A 22854-nucleotide genomic window follows, 5' to 3' on the forward strand; every position below is an offset into this window, starting at 1 on the left:
GTCCAAACATTTTGAGCTTGCAATCTCATCACTTATCCTTGGAAATGAAAATAAACTTATTTTGGGGAGAGATTCATGGAGGAAAAGGCTTTGAATAATAATTGAGAAGATTCTAAAATCTCCAATATTGTAGATGTGGCCTTTATGTATGAATCCTTTCATGCATAAGTATATTATTGCATTTTTTTCTTTTGGTAACCCAAAAAATTTTCCATGCATATACCATTTATGAAGCTCTAAATATTAAAATAATTAAAATGAGAAAAATCGGAAAATTATATTTAATTTATTAAAAGGCTAGGAAAAGTGAATGCATGAAGGGAGGACAAATATAGGAGAAAAAATAGGGGATCAGATGTATGCACCACATGGGAAAGTTATTGGATTATTTTCTTAAAATCGACGAAGACATGCATTTTCAAGCTTGGCCTCACCTCCTCCTTTCATTTTCAAATACCTTGGCTCCAAGTGATTGACAAGTTTGAATTTTTTGTATAAGGTGTCATCATATTCCCTTGTCCTCATGTTGACTTCCTGGTATACTTGGCACCATTTCTTTAACTATGAGGAGACTCTCATGCTTAACTTGAAGGTTTTTTAATATCATAAAGCCCATCTCCAAATCCATCCAACCCCAATGGTAAAATTATTGTATATAGATATTTCCAAAGAGGATTACTTCTAGAAAGGAATTTCTTAAGGAAAAAGTAGATTAGTCTTATTTGCTAGAAATGTACAAGCCTTTACAACCTTTGGTTTCTATATACAGCTTCAATAACGTGCCCCAAAGCTATGTATATGTAATGAAGGAGACCTAACTAATCTAACTAAGAGAGAGAAGAGGGAGAAAAACTGCAGAAGAAAAGGAGGAAGAGAAAGAAAGACAGGGAGAAGAGAAAGAAAGAGAGGAAAGAGAGGAAAGAGAGAAAGAAGAAGACGAAGCCATATTGAAAGCTTGTGAAGGTGAAAAGAGAGATTCTTGATAATTTCATGATACCTCAGAATACCCTCTTACACCTTATATACCATCAATATTACTGATATGTTCCATGCCATGTTCCCGTGTCCCCCGCTCATTACAAACCATCCCGTCTCATAGAGTTTTTGTCCTAAAAAAGAAGGGATGAACTAGAAAAGAAAAAGTGGGAGCTACAGAGTACGACTCTGCACATGATACAATGGCAATAAGCAAGGGCAGCACGACGCAGAGAAGAGAAATGGGGCATCAAGGGCTCGGGGGGTTCACTATATATATATTCTCTATATAACGTGCGTTCATGGCCTATTTGTAAATATCCTAATCTGTGAATTTTTCTTGAATAAAACACAACCCTTTTCTATTCAATCTGTAAGTAACCCCTTTATATGACACCCTTCTGTATGTAAAAAATGTATAAAACTGGTGTTTTACCTTATTCATGAGTGACCCCCTCATGATCAAGGGTGTGAGGTATGGGAGACCATATGGGAGGGTCTCGCTTGCATTATAATCCACCATTTCATGATAGACAAGACCTTGGATAGGGTGGACAACATGTTGTCCCGTAGGGGTATGCTGTAGGAAATCAGCCATAACTTTGTGTAAAAAACTCCAAACGGGACAAGTGAGGTGTCGTTATGGATCCAACAAGGTATACTTTCAGCCCATGTGGGTGAAGGGGGCACTAAAAATAATTCAGGACCAAGACTGTTGCAGAACAGATCGCTGTCCAGAAGTAACTAGTGTGCTGTCCAAGATAGGATGGATGGAGAAAAATAGCCATAACTTCCTCTAGGAAACTCTGATTGGGGCAAATAAGGTGTCTTCACGGAGCCCTTGAGGTGTAATTTCAGCTCATGTATGGGAAGTGGGGCTAAAAATATGTCAAGACCAAAACTGGTGCAAAACAGTTGGCTGTCCAGAAGAGTAGATTGCAGTCCAAAACAAGGGTCAAGTGTGGTTAAGTTCCAGCCAATACGGCCTCCTTGAGGTGTGGAAACTCATCCAAGATAGAGGCCGGGCACCAAGAAGCTTCCTCTATTAGTAGGCCTTTCTATTTGATCAAGTATTCATGAGTAGAATGGGTACAGAGTTGCTTTTCACACTGCCCAATGACGGCTTCGGGAATATACTGAATAAGGCCCTCCTCATCCATGGGGGTAGCTCCGCTACATAATCTTTGGGAGTGCCAATAAAGGGTTTTAATTGGCTCACATTGAGAGCAGAGTTTTGAGCCCAGGATGTGCCTAAAATTTGCCAAAAAATTTGGAATTTAGGGGAAAAATATTTAACATCGAAGGCGGCGGCTCCAGCTAGGACGATTTTAAGCATCAAGTAAAAGACGACTTTAAAAAGGTGTCCGAGCGAAACTTGTTGATTTTTGATAATTTTTCAGACTGCCGTGTGGGTTGTCAGGAGTTGCCAGTCAATGCGGGATGTTAAGCCAGACACGCAGAAATTTACAGCACTCGAATCGAATGCCGGATGGAGAAATGGCCAATAAATGGGTAAGATTTGAAGAGGTGTGGCCAAAATTGGGTGTGACCTTTGGGAGCTTGGACCCCCCCCCCCCCCCCCCCCCCAAATTTTAACCAACAAAAAGATCAAAAAGCGTGACATTTCGTGGAGAGGAGGACGTGAAGAACTGCGCCGAAAATTGCGCTTCAATCCATGGAGATCATGATGCCTGCCTGCAAACAACCTACCCAACTGACAATGGGGGGCAACTACTCCTTTCTTGCTGATCATTTCACTTGTCTTTGCCTGAGCAATGGTGGCCTGAATGAAGAGATGGAAATCTAGTCTTTCTCTCTCCTCCCTCTCTCTCCCCTAAGGGGTTGTTCTTGTGTGCAAGAGGAAAATGAAGAATGGTGAAGGAAAGCTTGTCCGGTTGGGACCGGATTGCTTCCGGATCTATGTAGTCATGAAGATTGCTGATTATGAAGATGCTGGACATTGAATGTGGGTTGACCCATAGTCCCGCAGCAAAACCGAGATCCCGAGACACGGAGCCTAAGCGGTAATTCAATTTTTATGAAGGAAAAATGAGTTTTTATGCCATTTGATTGATGAAACATTGTTTCCATGTGCTAAATATGCATTATGATGTTGTTTTCTATGAGTTTCAACATTTTATAATCTGAAAATTAGAGAATTATAAGTGATATGGCTGAAATTAATGTTATAAAACTCAAAAAACACACATTTAAGGGGTAAAAATGGGATTTTTATAAAATAAATGAGAAATATGAGACATAATACCTACAAAACCTGAAATTTTGCTATCAAGGAATCTAAGGGCCGCAGCCCACAATCAATCTTAATTTCTAGTCATTTTTTATTGAAGAAAATAGAGAAAAATTACCAAAAAATGGTGAAAAATAGGTTTTAAATGGGAGAAAATTAGGAAATGGTAAAATGAAAATTCCAGAAAACTACATGTGTGTTTGTGCAGTGTATAATGAAGGTAGATCACGAGGTTGGCCTTGGTTTACCCTCGTTTCTATGTTTCCATTCATGCTTATCGCTTTCTTTGTAAGGAAATACACATAAAATGACATTTTCACCTATCAACGAATGCAAAACATTAAATGGTAGGGTGAGAGGGGAGTTTGAGCGTCAAAATATAAAAATCTGATTTATGTGTTACATCATGCCTATAGGACATTGTTTTAAAATAAAGAAAAAGGTAGCATGAGCGTAAGGCTTGGTGTCTTTTCTCTTTGTAGTACATAAATGTTAGCATGGAGATCATGAAAAGATTGGTTTAACATGATGCACAATGCTGATTTTCTTCTGTTTGTGCACTAAACCATTCATATTATGCACTATGCATAGTTCATGGTATCAACAGAAAAGCTCTTGGATTACATAGCAATTGTTTTCTCAGGATTTTGACCCACGATTGAGAGTGTAAGGTTATCCCTTGCCATAGGATAGAGGGTCGGTTTCCCAAGGGACTGTTAAGTAAGGACACATGGTATATCTTCTGGATTGCGTTTGGAAATGAAGAGTGGAGTGTGTTCGAATGTTTTATATGTTGAGCAGCGCATCAAGGGGCCAATCCCTGCGATGTAGGAGAGCTGCAGTGGGGCCGTGGTGTTTCTACCGAGAGGTTGCCTCCATGTATGTGATCGTGGCATTGCCAATGTGTATGGGTTCTCCCTCTGGGGAGTTTATAGAAAAAGAGAAACGTTGGACTACAACGCTACAAAACTATAAACTCATAGATTAGGCTTTAGGGCAATTTTTCCTTTAGCATTAGATTGACGCTTTTGGTCTGCGATGCCGTGAGGGTGTTTGTGTGTCATGAGCATGAGGTTTGGCTAGTGCCATAGCCAGTGCCAGCCCATTTCAGGTCCCATCAGTGGTGCGTCTGTTGGGAGTTGCCAATAAGTGGTGGTTCTCGAATCTAGGGTTTTTAGGGACCAAAAGAAAGTTGGTTTATGTCCTCTAACAAGGACTGTCAAGCCGAAATACAAAAAGCAGAACGTGCTGAGAGGGCTAGACGGCGGTTGAAGATTGTAAGTCATTATTCTCCTCAAAGGAGTAGCCCGATACGCATAAGAGGCAGTGGTCTTAGTAACCCAACTGCTGCACATAGTCCTTTAGGTGCAAGAGGGAGCGTAAGTTCTTCCTCTCTTCCACCAAGTCAACCCACTTTAAGTAGGGGTGTGATTCCATCAGTTCAACCTCCTATTGTCAGTCTGACTGTCGCCATGGCACAACCCATTGCAATTCGTGCAAGGATGCCGGATCTGCCAGCTTTAGGAGTTCCTTTGCCCATTTTTAATGGGTTAGCTGAAGAAGATGCGGAGTTTCACACTTGTGAATTCCAAATATTAATGTTTAAGTACCGCATCCAAGATGAGGGACATCTTATGATGTTCTTTAACATGACATTAAAAGGAAGGGCTACGGTATGGTATCATAGCATAGAGGCTAGAACCATAACCACAATCAATCAATTTTATGCAGCTTTCCGGGGAGAATATGCCTCTGAAAGAGGTGGCCAATACTGGTTGCATGTCTTGAATGTAACGCACAAAGACCCCCATGAGAATGTGAAAGCCTATGCCAAGAAGCTTAAGGGAATGGCAAAAAGGTGACCGTTGTGGGTCTAATCTTTGGGTTAGACGGAGTGGTTAAGCTGGTAGCAACTCGAGGTGCATTACATCTCGAGTTGCAAGGTAAGGGAGTTAAAAGGGGCCCCTATTGTGGGGTCCAGGGGCCGCAGAAGCGACCCCTGGCTGGGGAATATTCCCTGGCCGACTAGTGGAGGCTCATATGGTAGGTCGGTCAGGCCGACCTAACAGCCTTTGTAGGCTATAAAAGCTAAACCCCTTCACAGCCGTCGATCACTCATCTTTCACCCAGTCAGAGTTGTTGTTCCAGCTAGCCTTAAGCTCTTCACCTATCTTCTGTCTAGATCACCATCTAAGCTTCACATTGTGGAAGCGCACAGGTGGACAGAGCCATCTTTGTATCAGTTGTTTGGAGTTAAAGAATTTACTGATTCTCCTCTTATCCGTTGTGTACTCTCTATCTCTTTCTCAGATTCTGTTCCCTGCGCCGTGTAATATTTTACAGATTTTATCAGAGCCTAGGGGGCTCTAGAGATCGAAGAGTGTGCAAGAGGAAAAGGCTTAAACAGCAAGGAGAAACTATGTCGACTTCCGGAAGCAGTTCTGGCGCATTAGGAAGCGGTGCAGGAGGTGGTGCTGCTGTACCAGCTATTCAAACACCGAGGATTCGTCCACCAACCTTCAGCGAAGGCAAGTTCGATGGTACAAACTACACCTTGTGGAAGTTCAAAATTACAACTATCCTTGATTCTTATGAGCTTCTGGAGACTGTGCTGGGGACTAACGCAGAACCACAGCCTACCCTCGACCCATCAAATCCTAGTGTGATGATTCCTCCGAATGCAGATCTTCTATGAGCTTGGAAACAAAGGAATGCAGATGCATTGTGTGCCTTAGTTACAAGCTGTTCTGACAGTGTTCTGACTTTGATTTAGTATACAACCAAAGCGTCAGAGGCTTGGAATGTACTAAGGAGTCAGTATGAAACACGAAACCAAACAAGGATTCAAAACTTGGAGAATCAACTAGCAGCAGAGAAGTTTGTTGAAGGAGAGACAGTTGAAGCATTCATCACTCGAATTAAGAATCTGTGCGACCAGATGGCTGGCGCTGGGATACAAAAGACTAGCGAAGAGCTAGCTCGGAGGTGTCTTCGGATTTGTCCACAAAAGTTTGATGGACTAGTAACTGCCCTTAATACTCAGGTGAGACCTCAAGCTTTGACTTTTGAGGAGTTTTGTGCATTATTAATGGAGGAGGAGTTGAGGCTGAAAGCCCGAGAAGGAAGCAACAATGGAGATGTTGCATTCTCTGCCAATGCAAAAGGCAAAGGTGGTTCCTCCACCAAAAATGATGGTGACAAAAAGAAGAAGGGCGGCAAGAAGAAGTTTCAAGGAGAGTGCTTCTACTACAAGAAGAAAGGACATGCAATTGCAGATTGTCGTGTCAAGAAGGCATATGAAAAGAATGGTACCCTTAAAAGTAAAGGGAAAGAGACAGCGAATACGGCTGAAGCAGAGTTGGAATTATTCATGGCGACCATTGAGGAAGTGTGCTCCTCGGCGCAAGAAGAATCTACCACTGACTCATGGGTGTTGGATAGTGGGGCCTCCCGTCACATGACCAATAAGAAAGGTCTATACAGTTCTATGCAGCCTCTACCAGAATCCATCACTGTGACGGTTGGAAATGATGCTAAATGCCCTACTGCGGGCACAGGTACTATTTCTTTTGTTGTTGCAAATGGTGAAGTCAAAAAGCTTTCAAATGTGTTGTATATTCCCAAAATCAAGAGAAATCTGTTATCAGTTGCTGCCATAACTGATCTTGGTCATGAAGTGAGGTTTCAAGAAGACAGGTGCAGAAATTCTTGATAGTGCTGACACAATTGTTGGCAAAGGAGAAGGAAGGAACAACCTGTATGAGCTAAGTGCTCTTACAACCACCGCTGGAGTGGGTACAAGTAAGCTTTGGCATGAAAGGTTTGGACACATCGGATTTGCAGTGTTGAAGGAGATGCAAAAGCAAGGTATGGTTGCTCACCTACCTACAATAACTGAATTGAAGGAGCCATGTGAAGCTTGTATGATGGGCAAGCAACAGAGAAAGGCATTTCCACAAGAAAGCAAGAATAGAGCACAGGCTCCTCTAGAGTTGGTGCATGCTAACTTGTGTGGTAAGATGCCTACACAGGCCTTGGGGGGATCTTCTTATTTTATGTTGATTGTCGACGACTATAGTAGGAAGATGTGGGTGTACTTCCTTCGTGATAAGGCTCAAGCTTTTGGTAAGTTTAAAGAATGGCTAAAACTTGTTGAGAATGAAATAGGGAATAGTGTGAAGAAATTTAGAACAGATGGTGGTGGTGAGTTCAACTCAAAGGAGTTTGAAGGCTTTTGCAAGAGCAAAGGGATCAAGCGTCAATTGACGATGCCTCACACACCTCAGCAGAACGGTGTTGTGGAACACAGGAATCGCACCATTGTGGAGATGGCAAGATGCATGCTAAAGGGCAAGGGATTGCCTAACCATTTTTGGGTTGAAGCTGTTAATACTGCAGTCTACATTCTAAATCGGAGCTACACAAATGCTCTCAAGGGAAAAACACCTCATGAGGCTTACACTGGTAAGAAACCATCTGTCTCACATTTCAGAATTTTTGGATGTGAATGTTATGCACATGTTCCAAATGAGAAGAGAAACAAGTTAAAACAAAAAAGCAGAAAATGTATCTTCTTGGGTTATAGTGATGAGCAGAAGGCTTACAAATTATATGACCAAGAGGCAAAGAAGATCATCGCGAGCCGTGATGTGGTGTTCAAGGAGGAGCCGCATACAGTGGAGGAGAAGAAGGCAAGTTCTTCCACTTTATCATCAAGCGAAGAAGTAGTCCACTATGAACCTGTCTCGAGAGCTGTCCCTATCCTTAAGGAGGAGGAAGCATCATCTTCAGATGATAAGGAAAAATTTCACCAACCCCTGACATCACCCCACCGAAAAAGCCATTGCCGCGCTGGGTGAAGCAGCTCTATGACCATAATAATCCTATGCCTGCATCTGTTGAGGAGAAGGCAGACGGACCAAGGAGGTCTCAGAGAACAGAGGAGCAAAGGAGGGCTTCTGCTCACATAGTCAATATGGCCTTGATGGTTGAGATTATGAGAGAAGTAAAGGAGCCAACTGACTTAGAAGAAGCACTTGCAGATCCATCATGGAAGGCTGCTATGCAGGCAGAGTATGACAGCATAATGAAGAATGACACTTGGGAGCTAGTGGATCGACCAACAAAGCGGAAGGTTATTGGCACCAAGTGGATCTGGAAGGTAAAGTACAAGGCTGATGGTACTTTAGAAAAGTACAAAGCTAGACTGGTTGCCCAAGGATTTTCACAAGTTGAAGGGTTTGATTTTCAAGAGTCATTTGCCCCAACTGCCAGAATGACCACTATTCGTACGGTACTTGCAGTGGTTGCCCACAAGAAGTGGCTAGTGTACCAAATGGATGTTAAGTCAGCGTTCTTAAATGGTGACCTCAAGGAGGAGGTGTACGTGGCTCAGCCACCAAGGTTTGAGGCCCCCCATTCTGAGAACAAAGTGTGTAAGCTAAAGAAGGCATTATATGGGCTGAAAAAAGCCCCCAGAGCATGGTACTAGCGGATAGATAAGTTCTTTTTAAACCTAAACTTCAAGAGATGTGCCTCAGATGCTAACTTATATGTTTACAGGGATGGTAAAAAGTCTCTAGTGATTGTCCTATATGTGGATGACCTTCTTATTACAGGTGACTATGAAGATATGATCAACCAAACTCGAAAGGCTTTGAGTTCTGAGTTTGAAATGACAGACTTGGGCTTGCTGCACTATTGTTTGGGGATTGAAGTCTGGCAAGAGCTAGGAAAGATCTCCATCTCTCAGAAGAAGTATGCATGGGAGATCTTGAAGGCATTTGGCATGACCGAGTGCAAGGAGATAGCTAGACCTATGGAGGTGAATGCAAAGTTATCCATCAAGGATACATCAGCACTAGCAGACATTGGGAGGTATAGGAGGTTGGTCGGCAGTCTGATCTACTTGTGTAACACCAGACCAGATATCAGTTTTGCTGTTGGTGTTTTGAGCCACCTCATGAGAGTCATTGGAAGGCTGGGATGCGGGTGCTTAGATACTTGAAGAAAACTCTTGACTATGGTATCACATACAATTTCGGAACTTCTCTTGTGGGGAACTGTGACTCAAATTGGGCAGGAGACAGTGATTCCAGGAAGTCAGTTTCTGGTTATTGTTTCTCTTTGGGTTCAGGAATTTTCTCTTAGATTAGTAAGAAGCAGCCAACAGTGGCATTGTCTTCTACCGAAGCAGAGTACAAGGCAGCTTGTTTTGCTGCATGTGAAGCAATATGGTTGAGAAGGATTCTATGGCATATGGGAGTGCGGGATGAAGAACCAACTGCGCTGAGATGTGACAATCAGAGTTGCATCGCCATTGCAAAAAATCCAGTGTTTCATGCACGCACCAAACATATAGAGATCCAGTATCACTATGTGCGTGATTTGATGGAGGATGGGATAGTGGAACTGGTCTACTGTCCAACAAAGGAGAATGGAGCAGATATCTTCACCAAAGCACTTACGAAGGATCTCCTTCAAGTTCATCTTCAGAGACTCAGCATTGGGCCGAGGAGATAGTTCACCTATGGGTGGACATTGAGGGGGGGTGTTAGATATGATCAATGCCCTACCCTCATTAGGTGCTACCAATGATCCATGGTGCTCAAAGTTGTAAGGCCCCCATTATGAGGAGAAGCCAAATGTGAGCTCGAACATTGGTTGAGTCATGACTTGTATATCAGATGAGGTCTATGTGACCGGATGGAAAAAAGGTGACCGTTGTGGGTCTAATCTTTGGGTTAGACGGAGTGGTTAAGCTGGTAGCAACTCGAGGTGCATTGCATCTCGAGTTGCGGGGTAAGGGCGGTGTCCGGGGCAGCGCCCCCGGCCCGATGGTAAAGGGAATATTCCCTCGAATATTCCCTATCCGACTAGTTGAGGCTCATATGGTAGGTCGGTTAGGCCGACGTAACAGTCTTTGCGGGCTATAAAAGCTAAACCCCTTCACAGCCGTCGATCACTCATCTTTCACCCAGTCAGAGTTGTTGTTCCAGCTAGCCTTAAGCTCTTCACCTATCTTCTGTCTAGATCGCCATCTAAGCTTCACATTGTGGAAGCGCACGGGTGGACAGAGTCATCTTTGTATCAGTTGTTTGGAGTTAAAGAATTTACTGATTCTCCTCTTATCCGTTGTGTACTCTCTATCTCTTTCTCAGATTCTGTTCACTGCACCGTGTAATATTTTACAGATTTTCTTTTCTTGTTGGGGACCGACGTCCAAGGCATGAAGTCCCAGGTTTAGGTTAGGTATGTCTAAGGGAGATCTGAGTAGTTGTTGCCTCCTGTAAAGACATTGCCAGGCATTAAAAGACCTGTTTTAGAAGGTAGTCCTAGTGAACCTATTCTGCTAGCCTGCTAGGCAGCCGTTCTCAGGGTTCTTGTTAGTTGTGAGGCAGTTAGAGAAGCCTGCCAGAAGAAAAATGATGATGATAGAGCGAAACAAAACCCTGAATATCTTAAAGAAAATAAATATATATAAAGGTGTGTAAAAAGGGGTTCTAACCCCCTATAAAAATAGAAAAGAAAAGAAAGGAAAATGTATAAGCAGTTGATCATCGCCTTGCGAAGGGCTGGTAGATTCCTGGGGACGAGTCAGACCTGTGGCCGATGCCTTCTCTTCCTAGGGGTGGCATCTTGCTGGAAAAGAAGAAAGTAAGGAAGGTTGGAGCGAAAATAAAAGTGAGCATCAGAAAAGGATTAAGTGTCACCTTGCGAGGGCTTGGTAGGTTCTTGGGTACCGAGACAGGACCTGAGATTGATGCCCTGTTCTCCTTGGGTCACTACGGTCAGCTCCCTCCTTTTTACATGCCTGAGTATGGGGAAATAAAAACATAAAAGAAGAAATGTGCTAAAAGAAAATACTTCTTGATTAGGCTATAGGAGTCCTCGCCTAGTGAAGGATGGATTTTAGGCACCGGAACGTGCCTAAAAATAGGAGAAAAATGTGGAAATGCGGGGGAAAATGCTCAACCACGAAGGCGGCAGCTCGACCTAGGATGATTTTAAGCGTCAAGTGCTTGACGGGCGCCCGTACGACACTCCGAGAATTTTCATAATTTTTCCGTGTGCCTGTGCCAGTCAGTGGAGCTGCCGGTCAGTGCGGGATGTCGAGACGAGTTCATAGAAATTTTCAGAGGGACGATCGGGTTCCATACGCGCAAGATGGCCCGAAACCGGCCAGGGTGCCCGAAAATGGGCCAGAAATGAAAGGGTGGCCACTTGAGGATTGAAGGGGTGCCCTTCAAAGGGGGCACCCCCCCAATTTTTTAAAAAAAGGAGGGCGGCATGTACTCGCGCTGATCAGCGCGCAGAAAAAAACGGCGCCCCCCCCCCCCCCAAATCGAGATGTTGTGGCTGCAAAGAACCCATGAATTGGAAGCCTGCATGAAGTCTCCTTCATCGTGCCGATCGTATCGCCTCCTCTCGCACGCAAGATGGTGGCCTGGTTGGAGAGAGAGAAAATCAGTCTTTCTCTCTCCTCCCTCTCTCTCCTCTTAACCCCCGTTCGTGCGTGGAAGAGTAGAATGGAAATGGATGGCCGGATGGATGCCGATTCTTGACGAGATTGAAGGGCAATGCCAAATCATTGTAGATTGCTGATTCCAAGCAGAATTCATGGCTGGAAATCAATCGTGGTACGTGCCAAATTTAATGGGAAAACCCGCAAGACACGGTAATAATTATTTTTACAAAGAAAATGGCCTTTTGATGCAAATTTGGTTGATAAAAATGTGTTCATATGGATTGAGTTTTGAGTATGTCGCGCTTTGAGTTGTTTTCTGGCTGTTCATCATTTAAAAATCAGAAAAACATGTGCGGGATAGCAGAAAATAGAAAACCGAGACACGAAAAACCATAAAAATGAAGGAAAATAGGGTTTTTTGGGCTAAAAATGATGCAATAAATTAATCCACACCTACTAAAATTCTTTTTCTGCTGAAATGAACTAAGGGCCACAGCCCATAAGCTGAACTTTATTTTCCCCAATTAAAAAATGGGAGAAAATGGGAAAAATTGCAAGAAAATGGTGGAAAAACCCTAAAAAATAGGGGAAAATTATATTTTGGGCTTCGGAAAATTGGGAAAATTATGAGTAATGTCCATGAATGTATAGTGAGGCTGAGGCATGAAGATTTGCTTCAGATCAGCCTTGCTTCCGTGTTTTAGTTCGGTTTTGTTCGCTTTTGATATGAAAAATAATGGAAAAAAGCCGTAAAATGCCATGCAACGAAGCATACAATCGTCAGAAAGAAACCATTAAAAGGATGTTTTTGCACTTATGCACGATACTGTTTTACTAAATGTTTGAGCACCAGACATCCATGAAATGCATGGAGCATGAAAAAGAATTTAAAAGTATCAGTGATCAGCTCCTGGACATGCATTGCAATTGTTGTATTAGAACATGACCTACGTTGAGAGGCAGTGAGATACCCATGTTGTAGGCTAGTCGTGGGATCCTAAAGGGGAAATCAAGTAAGGACAATGGTACATTCCTGGACATGCTTATTTGGTACCTTGAGCGACGTTTGTGCGAAATGTCTAAATGTTGAGCGATGCACTGAGGGGCCAATCCCCAAGGTGTAGGAGAGTCGCAGAGGGTTGACAGCATTCAGCCGTAGGAGGAACCCCATGTGTATGTGATTCGAGCCTTTTTGCTATGTGAAAGGGACTCCCTTTGAGGAGTAGTGGGCTAGGATCAGTTGCACTACAACGTATTACAAACACAATGTTTCGGAAGGCAGAGATTTTGATAGACGCTCCTGGCCGCGAGGCCGAGGGGTTGTCTTGTGCGTAGTGACGAGGTCCGGCTAGTGCATGAGCCAGTGCCGGCCCGTTTTTTGGTCCATCAGTGGTGCGTCTGCCGGGAGCCGCTTAAAAGTGGCGGTTCTCGAATCCTGGTTGTTTAGGGACCAACTAGCAGTTTATGCCAAAGGATACTGAGATTGATCCGTTATTTATTGATAAGCATCGTCTAGCAGAAATCCAAAAGCAAGAAAGAGACGAAAGAGCTAGGCGACGTGCTGAAATTTTTAGGAGATATTCCCCTAAGCGTAGCGGTGCTGAACCCTTACGAGGGAGTGGATCTAGTGGTCTTAGTACCACAAGCAGTAAGTTAGGAGAAGGTGGAAGCTCTAGTGCTTCCCTTCCTTCTATAAGCCAGTCCACGTCAAGTACGAGACGTGTAACCCCACCGTCCCCTATTCCTAGTGCAAATCCAATCCTTGTCATGGCGCAGTCTATTGCAATTCCAGCAGGAACGACGGATTTGCCAGCTCTAGGTTACCCGCTACCCATTTTTAATGGGCTAGTTGAGGAAGATGCGGAACTCCACATTAGGGAGTTTCAAAAGCTGATGTTTAACTGTCGCATTCAAGAAGAAGGACATTTAATGATGTTTTTCAACATGACTCTCAAAGGAAGAGCCGCTATATGGTATCATGGTTTAGAAGCCGGAACCATATTGAACATTGATGCATTTTATGGAGCTTTTCGAAGGGAGTTTGCCCCTGAAAGGGGTGGGCAATATTGGTTGCGTGTACTCAACGTGACCCGCCAAGATCCACACGAGGATATTCGTGCTTATGCGAAGAAGATAAAAGAGGTTTTCCGTAAGTTGGACACCTCTATTCCTATCCCCGCAGCTGCCCAATTGCAATATTTCCTACATGGTTTGGACTTTAATATCCAATTGCAGTTGAGTAGTATCCCCTTGGGGGATATAGATACTGCCATTACACGAGCACAAGAGGTGGAATCCCGACTACAAGCAGCCTATGCTTCTCAAGGCAATTCGAACATGGGTTTAGTATTGGGAAATAATGTGTCAATGGCCAATGGCAGTAGTAGCCAAGGGATAGCGATGGCTAACCCTAATGGGAGAGGGAACATGATACAGAATGTCCCTTTATTACCAGCTCCCCCTAGCATGTCGATGCCTACGGGCAGTCAAATGGCTCCAAGTGGTGGAGGCCAGGCGGTCAATTCTAATACCATGCATGTGGCTCAACAACCAGTGCCTAATCGAATTGTTAGGCCGTTGGAACGACAGGGTAATGACCAAGGCTATGAGTCGAGTTCTTCCAATGTTCTTGGCGAGGTTAAGGACATGATGAAGCATTATACCGACATGATTACAGAGCAGTATCAGCAAATAGCCGTTGATGTCAACTTCCTTAAAAAACAACAAAATTTGATAGGAAGTAGATACCCAGAGGAGGGTGCACCGTCGAGGTTTAGTTGCAAATGGTGTGCTGGGTAGCACTATCCAAGAAATTGCCCGAATGTTAAGTGCGACATCTATGGAAAATCCGGCCATTTAGCAGCTACTTGCTGGAGTAAGATCAATTCCCTCCAGCGAGGAAGTCGGCAACCAGGGCCTGTTAATCATCGTGCCCAAGGAAATGATTCCCAGCGAGAAGATGGGCCTAAACAAATACTTCAACGACCAAAGACTACAGTGGAGGAGCTACCAAGTGGTAGTGGGGTTAGTTTGATTGAGGCTGTACGTGTTAACGATGCTGAAACCTCTAATTTACAAGCGGTTCTTACAAGAGGTCAAAAGGGTAGAGAAGCCGACAAGGATAAGCCTGTCGACGGAAACCCTAAACAAGGAGACAAAGGAACGCAAGTTTTGGACCCTTCCATGGAAGGGGGACCTTTGAAGCCCGTAGAAAGTGAAGCCGATAAGGAACCACCAAAGAAGAAGGTGAAAGTTAAAAAAGAGGCAATAAAGCCAGTTCAGCGACCTAAAGAGCGGATGGTTTGGCGTGAAAAGCGAGCTGTATTAAACTATCATGAATTCGATTTAGCGAGCTCTCTCTGTGAAGTCAAGCCGGATGTGAATCTTTTACAGCTTATTAAGCTTTCCCCAGGAGTACGCAAGGAATTTAGAAAGATCCTACGTACCGGGTATATTGTAGAACCTTTGGGTATTGCGCGAGTAGGTGATGACTGGTTCGAGCATGCTGAGAAGCATTGCCCAAGGGTTGCAGCCTATGTCGATGGGATATTAGTAGATTATGCCATTGTCGACACGAGATCATCTGTTAACATTATGAGTTCTGAACTGATGGAAAGGTTGGGTCTTGCGATCCAGAAAGATACCTCCACAATTCTCAGAATGGCAGATGATAGTTTGAGACAGCCAGAAGGCTGCATTACTAAGGTCCATGTTACTGTTGCAAATATAGAATGCATGTTGGACTTTAGGGTGATTCGTTTTGCAGGGCGGCCAAGTTACCAAGTATTACTCGGACGACCTTGGATCTTGCAAGCGGACTGCCAAGTAGATATACCTGCCGGTCGACTGATATTCGGCAGAGGTGCCCAGCATGTGGTAGTCGATGCTTATCCTGAGTCCCCGCAGAGTGAGAGAGCTCCTCTATCTTCTACAGAATTGGAGACACTAGAAGATTTATCTGGCAGTGAGACATCATCGAGTGATGAGTCCAAAGAGGGATCCACCACGGAAGAAATCTATCAAATCACTTTGAATGAGCCGATAGAGGGCCAAGATCGTATAAGAGATGCAGATGTTGTCGAGTTAGACCTTGGTATGCCTGATGATTCACGGCCAATCAAATTAGGTTCTATGCTCAGCTCAGCAGAAAGGGAGGACTATGTGGCCTTGATCCAGGAATTCCGTGATATCTTTGCCTGGAGTTATGATGAGTTGAGAGGCATTCCTCCTAGTCTTGCTGTTCATACAATTCCGTTGAAAGAGGGCAGTCGTCCTGTACGGCAGAAAGTAATGCGTATGCCTTTCGAATTGAGGGACGGGCTGTTTGAAGAGTTACAGAAGCTTCGAAAAGCGGGTTTGATTTTTCCTGTGCAACACACGGAATGGTGTTCGCCAGTTGTGATTAGAAAGAAGAAGAATAATCAAATCCGTTTGTGTGTAGACTTTAGGGAGCTGAATAAGCAGACAGTTAAGGACTACTACCCGTTGCCATTTATTGACCATATTTTGGATCAATTAGCGGGTAGGGAGATATATTCGTTTATGGATTGCTTTGTAGGATACAACCAAATGGCAATTGCAGAAGAGGATAAGTTGAAAACAAATTTTATCACTGTATTTGGTACTTTTGCGTACCATGTGATGGCCTTTGGTTTATGCAATGCGCCTGGTTCGTGGCAACGAACAGCAGATAAGACATTCGGTGACATATCCCCTGAAGAGTCGAAGGTGTTTATTGATGACTTAGGGGCTGCCACCGTGAGAGAAAGGCAGTTGACCATTCTAAGAAATGCTTTGAGCGCTGTAGACAATTCTGCATCGCCTTAAACCCACGGAAGTGTGTTTTTGGAGTACCTTATGGGCTATTGCTGGGTCATGTGGTCAGTTCGGTAGGAATTGCGACAGACCCCGAGAAGGTCAAAGTTATAGTTGCCATGGGTCCACCACGCACCCCGAAGGAAGTTCATAGCTTTCTGTCTTCGGTTGGTTATTATCATAGATTCATAAACGCCTTGGCAGAAAGAACGTTGCCGCTTACAAATTTATTGTCCTTTAGCTGTTTGTTTGAATGGGGTGACCCTTGTAAGATAGCATTCGAGGATGTGAAACAAGAGCTAGCAAGAGCGCCCGTTTTAAAAGCACCTAAAAGAGGTGAGGTGTTTTATATATTTTCAGCAGCCACGATGTATAGTATCAGCTGCTGTTTAGCCCAAATTTGGGAGGAGAAGTGGTACCACCCGATTGCTTTTGCTAGTCGGAAGCTAGGGGTATCCGAAATCAATTATACCTACATGGAGAAGCTGTGTCTAGCGATGGTCTTTGGGACCAAGAAATTTAGGCATTACATTCTCTATGAGAATGTCGTGCTTTATACGAAGGCGGAGGGACTTCGACTATTGATGAATAAGTTACAGCCGCCTGATCGTCTAGCAAAGTGGTTAATCACTTTGTAGAAATTTGATTATGAAATCAAGAGTAAGCCACCAAGGTTGCAAGGCATCATGGAATGTCTAGTGGACTTTGGGGAGCCGAAAGAATCTGTGGCTGAAGGTAGTGACATGGAGTTGTTATTTAAAATAGATACAGCATCTATTCCCTCTTGGTACGCTGAAATAACGCATTATTTATCGACAGGAGAGGCTGGATCCGAATTATCTAAAGCTGAGAAAAGGAAAATTAAGCAGGAAGCGTTAAAGTTTGCTTTGATCACGGGTACATTATATCGGCAAGGGGTTGATGATATCTATCGCCGGTGTGTGATGCCTGACGAGGTGCCATTCATTTTGGAAGAGTGCCATGACTCTGCTTGCGGTGGCCATTTTGCTGGACGGCTTACAGCACAAAAGGCTTTAAGAGCAGGTTATTGGTGGCCGGCCATCTTCCAAGATGCGTTTGCATATGTTAAGAGATGTGATATTTGCCAACGACATGATAGTCGAGAGAATAGGAAACGACCACTCACCCCTATTATGGCGATACTTCCATTTGAGAAGTGGGGAATAGACTTTGTGGGCCCTATTACTCCGTCGTCGACTATGCAAAAGAGGTACATCATTGTAGCAACCGACTACTTCACAAAGTGGTCAGAAGCACGTGCAACAAGGAAAGATGATGCTAAAGAAACTGCTAGTTTCCTTTTAGAGCAGATAATATGCCGGTTTGGTCCACCGAAAGAATTAGTGTCGGACCGCGGAACCCATTTCCTGAATAAGGTGATCAAAGGTTTGACAGAGATGTGGCAAATCAAGCATAACAAGACAACCCCATATAATCCGCAAGCCAATGGTCAGGTTGAAAGTACCAACAAGCAGCTTGTGGGCATTCTGTCCAAAATCGTGTCGGAAAAGAAACGAGATTGGGATAACAAGTTATCCGTGGCAGTGTGGGCCTATAATACGACTTTCAAACGAGCCACTGGCCATACCCCGTTCAAGTTAGTATATGGGGAGGAGTGTTTCTTGCCTTTAGAGATTGAGCTGCCAACTATTCGATTTGCTATCAATCATTCTTTGAGCGATACAGACGCACTTTTTGAGCGCTTGACGACACTGGCACATTTAGATGAGCTTAAGTTGCAGAGCTTATTGCACCAAGTAGTAGCGAAGCGCCGAATGAAGTAGCTACACGACCTCAAAGCCAAGAAATACACCTTCAAGAAAGGACAGCTTGTTCTGTATTATGACGCACGACGAGAATTATTTCTAGGCAAGCTAGAACCCAAATGGGATGGGCCCTATAGGATCGTTAGGATAGGAAAGAATAAATCTACAGTGTTGTTAGCTAACCTTGAGGGGATAGAATTTAAAAATAAGGTTAATCTTAATAAGATTAAACCTTATTATTTCTGACTGCACTAATGCTATGACTGCCTTGCAGGTCTAGGCGAGATCGATCAAACATCTGCAAGGAAATCATGATAGAGGTTGATGGGTCGTCTGATCCCTTATTTAGAACACCCATATTTAGAGCAGAGGTATCATCAGGGGAAAGCTCATTTGGTGGAGCAAAGGATACAAGGTGATTGAGCAAGAAGGCGGGACATTTATTTGGGAGATCAAGGTCTTCTGCCATCACTGCCTACAAATTTTGACGAGTATCCCTGTTGAATTCAATGACGATGGAGGGATGGAACCTACAGTCCACCCGTTGAATATGCTGAATTTCGATTACCATAATTACGAGTAGAGTTCTGGATGGCGGGATGTGTAAACCCTTTATGGACGTACACCTTGTACTTTGATGGGGCGTCCAGGGGTCCATGCAAAAAAGGAAGTGTAGGAGTTGTCATCCGAGACCCCCGCCGACGCATTGTCATAAAGTTAGCTGCTTATCTCGGGGCGAATTTTACCAATAATATGGCCGAATACAAAGCCCTGATAATGGGTTTGAATATTGCAAAGAAGGGTGGTATCCATCAGTTATTGGTGAAAGGGGACTCTCAGTTGGTTTTAAATCAACTCAATGGGACGTACATGGTGCGAAACCCCATCCTGTGCATGTACCATCATACTGCCATGGCCCTGCTAGGCGAATTCGATAGAGTGTCTTTTCAGCTGATTCCACGGAATTGGAATCAGTTTGCCGATTCTTTGGCTAATCTTGCGTATGAAGAGGACCTCTTCTTTAATTGTGGCCCTTGTCCCGATATATCTATTGATGGTGAGACAGGACCTGGTCGTTTGTGGGGTATGCTTTCTGAACATGCCCTCTTTGGCAGACGATGGTTGATTTGGGTGATGCAGGGGGTAAGCGAGACTCATCTGCCTTTATTATCTTGGACCCACAGACTGGTTAGACGACATGTGATGTGAACACCTCTTGCGATATACGCAAGAGGGATAGGTCATAATTTAATGCACCTAGTTTAGGGCTACGAGCCTCTGTTCCCTTGGGAATAGTATGCTTTGCTATCTATCATAGTTGTTTCCAGGAGGATGTTATGCATAGTATGGTTTTATTTCATTAGGCCAAGAGGGCCGATGCAGTTTTGTAGTGAAGTGTTTGATTTCATTAGGCCAAGAGGGCCATTTCCCTGTCTAGTGCAGGTGCGTTTAATTGGGTTTTTGTTTTAGTGTTGTGCTGGACAGATTTCGTGGTTCATGGACTTTGGTGGAGCCTTGCGGAGCCGTTGCTGCGATGGAAGCTTCTTGTGGCCAATCCAGGTGATATTTCTCCTTTATGAGTACCTTTCTTTCCTGTTATATGTGTATCTGTACTTGTCGAGGGGATATATTTTTGTTGGGGACCAGCAACCAAGGCATGAAGTCCCAAGTTTAGGCTAAGGATGTTTGAGGGAGGTCGGAGTAGTCATTGCCTCCTGCAACGACATTGTTAGACATTGAAAGACTTGTTTTAGAAGGAAGTCCTAGTGGCCCTGTCCTGCTAGCCTGCTAGGCAGCCGTTCTAGGAGTTCTTGTTAGTAGTGAGACAGTTAGAGAAGCCTGCCAGAAGATAATAATGATGATGCCCAGAAACTTTGTATATCCTAAAAGATGACTATAAATACGAAGGTGTGTAAAAAGGGGTTCTAAACCCTATCAAAGAAACGAAAAGAAATGAAAATATATAAGCAGTTGATCATTGCCTTGCGAAGGCCTGGTAGGTTCTTGGGGACGAATCAGACCTGGGGCCGATACCTTGTCTTCCTAGGGGTGGCTTCTTGCCAAATATAATACCAAAACAAGGAAGGTTGGAGTGAAAATAAAAGTGAGCGTTAGAAAAGGATTAAGTGTCGCCTTGCGAGGGCTTGGTAGGTTCTTGGGTGCCGAGACAGGTCCTGAGACCGATGCCATGTTCTCCTTGGGTCGCTACGCTCAGCTCCCTCCTTTTTACATGCCCAAGTATGTTCATCCAATACAAACCCTAAAAGAAGAACTGTACTGAAAGAAAATACTCCTTGATCAGGCTATAGGAGTCCTCGCCTTGTAGGAGCGCCTAGTGGTGTTGTTTTTAGTTGGTAAGTAGGGCAGACTACCACTTAGGGCAACCTCTTTGGTAGGTTTTTTAGTTTGGCTGTGTTGGAGCAGTTGGTTAGTGACTCACTTCGGATCTTCTATTAGATGATGCTAGGTCTATTCCTTGTGGCTGGCATGCCTTGGTTCTGTCCAGGGGTAGGGGGAGCATTGTGCTGAGTTTTATTATATATTTGTTTTGTATCAGTTTGATGCTTCTTTGGTTGTTTATGTGCAGATCTGTTCGTGGATTCGACGGACTGAGTCGTCCTATCCCATGGTCGCCAATGAAGGATGGATTTTAGGCCCCGGAACGTGCCTAAAAATAGGAGAAAAATGTGGAAATGCGGGGGAAAATGCTCAACCACGAAGGCGGCAGCTCGACCTAGGACGATTTTAAGCGTCAAGTGCTTGACGGGCGCCCGTACGACACTCCGAGAATTTTCATAATCTTTTCGTGCACCTGTGCCAGTCAGTGGAGCTGCCGGTTAGTGCGGGATGTTGAGATGAGTTCATAGAAATTTTCAGAGGGACGATCGGGTTTTGTACGTGCAAGATGGCCCGAAACCGGCCAGGGTGCCCGAAAAAGGGCCAGAAATGAAAGGGTGGCCACTTGAGGATTGAAGGGGTGCCCTTCAAAGGGGGCACCCCCCCCCAATTTAAAAAAAAAAGGAGGGTGGCATGTACTCGCGCTGATCACCGCGCAGAAAAAAATGGCGCCCCCCTCCCCAAATCGAGATGTTGTGGCTGCAAAGAACCCATGAATTGGAAGCCTGCATGAAGTCTCCTTCATCGTGCCGATCGTATCGCCTCCTCTCGCACGCAAGATGGTGGCCTGGTTGGAGAGAGAGAAAATCAGTCTTTCTCTCTCCTCCCTCTCTCTCCTCTTAACCCCCGTTCGTGCGTGGAAGAGTAGAATGGAAATGGATGGCCGGATGGATGCCGATTCTTGACGAGATTGAAGGGCAATGCCAAATCATTGTAGAATGCTGATTCCAAGCAGAATTCATGGCTGGAAATCAATCGTGGTACGTGCCAAATTTAATGGGAAAACCCGCAAGACACGGTAATAATTATTTTTACAAAGAAAATGGCCTTTTGATGCAAAATTGGTTGATAAAAATGTGTTCATATGGATTGAGTTTTGAGTATGTCGCGCTTTGAGTTGTTTTCTGGCTGTTCATCATTTAAAAATCAGAAAAACATGTGCGGGATAGCAGAAAATAGAAAACCGAGACACGAAAAACCATAAAAATGAAGGAAAATAGGGTTTTTTGGGCTAAAAATGATGCAATAAATTAATCCACACCTACTAAAATTCTTTTTCTGCTGAAATGAACTAAGGGCCACAGCCCATAAGCTGAACTTTATTTTCTGCAATTAAAAAATGGGAGAAAATGGGAAAAATTGCAAGAAAATGGTGGAAAAACCCTAAAAAATAGGGGAAAATTATATTTTGGGCTTTGGAAAATTGGGAAAATTATGAGTAATGTCCGTGAATGTATAGTGAGGCTGAGGCATGAAGATTTGCTTCAGATCATCCTTGCTTCCGTGTTTTAGTTCGGTTTTGTTCGCTTTTGATATGAAAAATAATGGAAAAAAGCCGTAAAATGCCATGCAACGAAGCATACAATCGTCAGAAAGAAACCATTAAAAGGATGTTTTTGCACTTATGCACGATACTGTTTTACTAAATGTTTGAGCACTAGACATCCACGAAATGCATGGAGCATGAAAAAGAATTTAAAAGTATCAGTGATCAGCTCCTGGACATGCATTGCAATTGTTGTATTAGAACATGACCTACGTTGAGAGGCAGTGAGATACCCATGCTGTAGGCTAGTCGTGGGATCCTAAAGGGGAAATAAAGTAAGAACAATGGTACATTCCTGGACATGCTTATTTGGTACCTTGAGCGACGTTTGTGCGAAATGTCTAAATGTTGAGCGACGCACTGAGGGGCCAATCCCCAAGGTGTAGGAGAGTCGCAGAGGGTTGACGGCATTCAGCCGTAGGAGGAACCCCATGTGTATGTGATTCGAGCCTTTTGGCTATGTGAAACGGATTCCCTTTGAGGAGTAGTGGACTAGGATCAGTTGTTGAGATATCGAGCTCCACTCGTGATACGTCAGGGTGACCGTTGTGTATTCATGGCACCGACTTGTCAGTTGCAGATGCGGTTGGTACACCGCCCCTGAATAATAGCTACA

Source organism: Lygodium microphyllum, chromosome 2 (genome assembly GCF_053477565.2).
Source record: "Lygodium microphyllum isolate KBCC chromosome 2, Lygodium_microphyllum_v1.1.10, whole genome shotgun sequence".
Classification (NCBI taxonomy): Eukaryota; Viridiplantae; Streptophyta; class Polypodiopsida; order Schizaeales; family Lygodiaceae; genus Lygodium; species Lygodium microphyllum.